Raw genomic sequence first — 6498 nt, 5'->3', positions numbered from 1 at the left:
GCTGGATCCCTAGAGGAGGCAGCTGGGAGTCAGAGGCCCACAAGGCCCCTGTGTTGTTAACATCCTGTACGTACTTGGTTTCAGGTACCTTTGCTGTCCCTGTTTGGCCAGGACTGTAGCCACCAATTCTATGCTGTCTGCCTGGAGCCTAACCCTTGTGTCCCTCCAGTGCCTGGCATGTTCCTGTGCGCTCAGAAAGGAAGAAGAAGAGCGGGTGTCCTGAAACAGCATTTCTAACCTACCACCAAAGTCCCTCCCCTCCCAATGGGAAACGGACAAGTCACAACCACAGGGCCTTACAGGTCCTTGCCAGCCTGAACCCAACAGACTCCAAGGACTTGCTGAAGAGTCCAAGGCCCCTGTCCCTTGGCTACCACCTTGTCACCTAACTCACCTCAGTGGCTTCACGTTAAATGGCCTGCTGCCTGTCACTGCATGCTCTACACAGTTCAGTCACTGCAGCTTTTCTCCTTCTGAGTCATGTCCTTACCTTGGGAGAAAAGGAAGAGGTTTGGTAAAAGGAGGGTCACAGGGTATCAAAGCCTGCAAATGTACAGCCATTGCAGCCCTCTAGTTGCCTCCGAGCATGACCTAAAGCTGGGTGCAGACTTCCTCCCTGCTCACTTGGTTTCCCACCACCCACCTCAGAGCTACCACCATCGATGGAGTCCTGTGCTTTCGGTGGATGGCCTGGGACATGGCAACAGTCTTGGCGCTGCCCCACCTCCTGAGCACATGCTATAGGGCTGGCTACTCAGGCCCCGAATGGAGACCCAACACCATTTCCCCACACTTCAGACTGCTGGGGGCTCTGACCAAACCGATGAGGCGAGCCTGGGGCCAATCAGCTCACTGATTTGTCAGCAAGGCTGTTGGCTTTTAAAACCAGACAGGAAGGAAGGTTGAGGTGGAACCACACACAGGAAGAGCTGAGGAGCTGAGCTGCAGTGACAGTGGGTGAGGAGCGCCTGGGGACTGCAGGATGTGGTGGGTCTGTCACCCCTTGTCCTGGTGTGATCAGTGTGGTAAGCTCTCCTGTTCCCTTCAGAGAAGGTTTCTTCAGCTCTGGACAGAACAAGGCTCCACACTCGGTTGGCCTGCCGCCCAGGAGCGTGCAGATAGAGCCCTCTGGGTACCTGCTTTAGCACCCTGGAGCAGCAACAAAGGCTGGGAGGTAAGTAGAGCCCAGAGCACATCAGTGCAGGAGCCGGGCAGGAGGGGGAACGGCTGGTAGGAGCAACAGGGGCTCTCAAGGCCTGAACTGTTCTGGGCATGGGAGACTCCAGAGTGCTGACCCCCTGGATGCTGGGAGCTGCTGGGGCTGGATGCTTCGTGTAGAATGAACTCACATGTGCCCTAGGATAATGGTCTAGGACAGGTTCTAGGGGAGAAAGCCCAGATCCCCTGTCTTGGTGGTGGCATGGGAGGAGGAGGATGCACTGCAGGTTGCCACAAGTGAGCAGCAATACTGTTGGAACCCTGCCCCTCCTGGGCTGCACATCCCAAGTAGGTGACCCTCTTCTTGGTGTTCAATTCCCATCTGTAAGCGGAGTAACAACGCCAGCACCTGCCCCAAAGCTCAAGGAGGTGGTATACATAGCTCCCATAAGTACCCCCCACACACACACCAGGGCCACTCCTAGCCACACCCTGTGGGTAGTTGAAACTTGTTGTGAGACTGGTAACCATGGGAGACCTTCTGTAAGAGGTGCTGCTGTGGGGCCAGCTGCATATTGGGCATGGGGAGTGTTAGCTATAGTATCCACCCCATGGGCAGGCTCCTAGACCTGTCTCTTCAATCCTGACACTAGAAACTTACCTCAGCCACCCCACAAAGGCTGTATCTACTCCCATGCTGGAACTCCAGGACAGCGAAAGTAACTGTCTCCTTAGGAGGCCAGGGGCTACTTCCTCCATCAGGGTGCTGATCTCAGGAGCTAGATAGTTGCCATGGTGCTAGGTCAGGCCTTGGGAACTGGATGAGGGTGAGGGGTTGGTAATACAGAGAGGCTAAGGTACTGTGGGTACTGTGGCCAGAGAGCTGAGCATCCCAGGTGGCAGCCATTACAGTAATCCCCACCAGGTTTCCAAGCCAAGGGAGGCAGGGCAGCCATCTGGAAGGGAATCAGCAGGCCCGGGCCAGGACTGCAACCCTGGGAGAGAAGCATGAAACAGGATAGGCTCCACCAGACATAATGTTCTGTTAGAGCCAAGAAGCAATAACCCAGGCCTCCCAAAGCATGGCTTCCTCATCCTGTTGGTCAGTAGTGCAATAAGGTAGCATCTGTGGGTGTCTGGTTACAGTAAGCAGTGTCTAGCCCTGGTCCATGCCCTGACAGCACCCCACATGAAAGCATGGCAGTGCTCCCTAGTACCCTGGCCTTTGACATGGGCAGGATGACAATGCATCACTTCATTTGGTCCAACTACCTGTGTGTGTAAGTGTGTGTGTGTGTGTGTGTGTGTGTGTGTGTGTGAGAGAGAGAGAGAGAGAGAGAGAGAGAGAGAGGGGTACATTTATATTTTTACACGGTTGCCAACTTCAATTTTAAAAGTCAAGATATACTTTACACAAAGGAAAGTGAGCTCAATGGCTCGGTGTATATGTTTATATCACCACTCAGATTAATGGGTAGAAACTGGTACCTAAGACATATGTTAGGCCCCCTCTCAGGCAGAAGCAATCACCACAAGAGTGATTATTTTAGCATCTATCCTTCCAGATTGGTTTGGCCTGGTTTTAAGCTCTCTAGAATGGAATTCCAGAGCATATTCTTTTGTGGCAAGCTGTGAGGTCATCTGTGTGAGGCTGGATGAGCAGTTTGTGCCTTCTCATCTTCCTCAAGTTTCCCATGCTATTGTTGATGGATGTTGGTTGAGTTTTACTACTTTAAATAATTATGAATAAAGCTGCCGAAACCATCCTAGTACCTGTGTGCTGGTGGAAATAAGTGCCTAGGAACCTAGGTCTCTCTAGCAGGTATTTTCTCATCTCCTCCATTGACGTTCTACAGGGTTAGTGTAGAAGCTGCAGACTTTTTGCTAAATTCATTCCCAGTATTTGATTTTCATGATATCTTAACTTATCAGGTTTGATTTGGTTGTTGCTAGTAAGTAGAGATAGAATTGATTGTTTGTGAGCACTGGCTCTGTGTCTGGAACCTTGTCAAGCTCATACACCATCTCTAAATTGTTTGTTTATAAATTGTTTTGAATTTTCTGTGTATACAATCAAACTGTAAATGATGAGACATATTTTCATCATTGTGATACTTTATTCTGTATGTGCATGTCCAATCTGTCATCTCAATTTTAATTTGATATTATATTGTTTAATGTTATACAATATATTATTATTATGTATATGTTGTGTTGTATGCACTCACATTTGTATAGCATTGCTTGCATATGGAGATCAGAGAACAATTTTCAGGAGTAGGTTCTCTCCTTTGATCTAGGGATAGAACTCTGGTTGTCATGTTTGTGCAGCAAGCACTTTTTATGTTTTGGTATTTCAGACAGGGTTTCTCTGTGTAGCTTTGGAGCCTGTCCTGGAACTCACTCAATAAACCAGGCTGGCCTCGAACTCACAGAGATCCACCTGCCTCTGCCTCCCGAGTGCTGGGATTAAGGTCATGTGCCAACACCATCTGGCTAATTTTTAATTTTCAAAGTAACATAATTTTTAAATGTATGTGCACATATGTGTCTGAGTGTATGTATGCACATGTACTTGCAAGTGCCTGTAGATGTCCAGAGAGGGGAAATGGATTCCTTGGAGCTGTAGTTACAGTGGCTATGAGCCACTTGATGTGGGTGCTGGGAACTGAACTGGGCTCTTGTGCAAGAGCAGCAAACACTCTTAACCACCGAACTTCTCTCCAGCCCCTGCATTCTGTACTTCAACTTTTTCAACATAAAAATGTAGTGTAGATCTGAAGCTTTAGCTCAGGTCTTTGCCTGCCATGATCAAGACTCTAACTTAACTCCCCGCCACCACAAAAAGGACTGGCATTTAAATACACTCAAAATTATGCATTTGCATAAATTATACATTAAAATATGGTGTTTTAAAAGTTTATGACATTAGGCAGACAGTGTTTGAGACAGGGTTTAATCCCAGCACACAGGAGGCAGGGGGATCTCTGTATTCTAGGCCAGCTTGGTCTACAGAGTGAGTTCCAGGACAGGCTCCAAAGCTACACAGAGAAACCCTGTCTCAAAAACAACAACAACAACAAGAAACCCTTTATGACATTAAGAGATAAAAAGTACACTGTGAAGCCTGTCATGGCAGCACACATCTTTAAATCCCAGCACTAAGGAGGCAGAAGCATGCAGATCTCTGTGACTTGGAGGCCAACCTGGTCTATATAATGAGTTCTAGGACAGCCATGGTTATATAATAAGACCCTGTCTCAAAATAAAGACTACACTGTGTGCATTATTCTAGTTTGACACATTGTTAGCCTTACTTTACTCTACTTACAGTATTTTGAATTTATGTTTATCAATCTATTGTTGGATAGAAATTAGTGTTTTGCCCTTCACCTTCTTCCTGTTGTGAATGTTTTATGAGCATTCTTGTGGTTGTATCTTTGAGTATCTGTCTAATTATTTATTTATGATAAATTCCCACAAGCGGGGGCTAGGGAGATGGCTTAGTGAGAGCAAGAGCATTTGAGAACATGAGTTCAAATTCTCAGCACCCAATTAAAAAGCTAGGTGTGGCTGTGCTTACCTAACCCAGTGCTGTGCTGGATGGAGAAGGAGATGTCTGGGGCTGGCTGGCCACCAGCTTAGTTCCAGATTCGATGAGAAACCATGTGTCAAAGGGATAAGGAGAAGATTGAGCAGGACATCTGATGTCTTTCTTTGATCTCCACACATGTACAGGCATTTATACTCATACATGTTTGTGCATACACCACATACATAACACACACACACAAAGTTTAATTCCCATAAGTAGAATTTGTGTGGACAAATTAAAATCTATAGTTTGGGCTGGGGATGTGGTCACCATGGTAATGCTTGTCTATCATGGACAAGGGGACCCACCTCAGCATCACAAAAAAAATAAAAACAAAAAAACATCATTTTTATATGGAATTGTGTTTCTATCACCAATGTGTTAAGATTTTTTGGGGCTGGAGAGGTGGCTTATCAGCTAAGAGTATTTGCTGTTCTTGCAGAGGACTCAAGATTTGCTTCCAGCACCCACACAGGGATGACTCACATCCATTCATAACTCCAGTTCCAGGGCACATGACAGCCTCTTCTGGCCTCCACATGTGTGGCACACACATGGTGGTCAATCATGCAGGAAAATACTCATAACACTTAAAATAAAAATAAATACATCTTAAGAAAAAGATTCCTAATACTGCCATATTCTTGTCAGGAACATGTTATGGGTTCATATTTGCCAGTTAGATGAAACTAATAGTTCAGGGTTTTTCTTTCATGATCCACAGATTGTTTCTTTTCAACATCTTAGTCACATATTTCTATGAATTATACCATTCATTTTTATATTTATTTTTATTGATTTTTTTTTTTTTGAGACAAGGTTTCTCTATGTAGCTCTGGCTATTCTGGAACTCACTTGCATCTGCCTCCTGAGTGCTGGGATTAAAGGTGCGAGCCACCATAGTCTGTTTGTTTATTTTTAAAGATTTATTTGGGGGGCTGGAGACATGGCTCAGTGGTTAAGGGTATTGGCTGCTCTTCTAGAGGATTCTACCTAATACCCACATAGCAGTTCAAAGCCACCAGTAACTCTAGTTACAGGGGATCTGAAGCTTGCTAATGGTCTCCATGCACATATGCAGGCAAAACACCTATACACATAAAAATACAATTTAAAAATATTATTTTATTTGTATTTATGTGTATATGTCTATGTGAGTATAGGCCATTTGTGCAGGTGACCCCAGTGGCCAGCTGGAGTTACAGACAGCTGTGTGCAGGTGACCCCAGAGGCCAGCTGGGGTTACAGACAGCTGTGTGCAGGTGACCCCAGAGGCCAGCTGGGGTTACAGACAGCTGTGTGCAGGTGACCCCAGAGGCCAGCTGGGGTTACAGACAGCTGTGTGCAGGTGACCCCAGAGGCCAGCTGGGGTTACAGACAGCTGTGTGCAGGTGACCCCAGAGGCCAGCTGGGATACTGAGAGCTGAACTCATCTTAAGCACTGAACAAGCCCCGTCTTTTCTTTTGCTTTTGGCTTTGTCTATAATGCTTTTTCATTACTGTCTAATCCTAATTTGTGTCTCTGAGTTTATTCATGTTTGTTTGATGTGTGTGCGCAGGTGCACATGCCTGCATATGAATTACAGAGAACAGAAGTGGACGCTGTGTCCTCCTGATTGCTTTCCTTTTGAGACACTGAGCCGGTTTGGGTACAATGGCTAGCCAGTGGGCTAAGGGATCTGCTTGTCTCTGTGCCAGCACTGAACTTACAGGCAATATCACTACATCCTGGCCTTTACATGGGT

At 46.4% G+C, this 6498-nt stretch overlaps 1 protein-coding gene across 1 annotated transcript in view; it reads left to right on the top strand.

The window, feature by feature from the left end:
• Positions 1-1050: 1050 nt before the first annotated feature.
• The window catches only part of Nlrc3 (NLR family CARD domain containing 3), a 30394-nt gene continuing 24946 nt past the window's right edge, over positions 1051-6498 (top strand). Inside the window, exon 1 of the mRNA XM_051181301.1 lies at positions 1051-1174. The gene's annotated coding sequence lies outside the window, so the exon portion shown is untranslated. The remainder of the gene's footprint in view (positions 1175-6498) is intronic.

The sequence above is a fragment of the Phodopus roborovskii genome, unplaced genomic scaffold (assembly GCF_943737965.1).
Source record: "Phodopus roborovskii unplaced genomic scaffold, PHOROB, whole genome shotgun sequence".
Lineage (NCBI taxonomy): Eukaryota > Metazoa > Chordata > Mammalia > Rodentia > Cricetidae > Phodopus > Phodopus roborovskii.
This window is presented reverse-complemented; position numbering and strand designations above follow the sequence as displayed.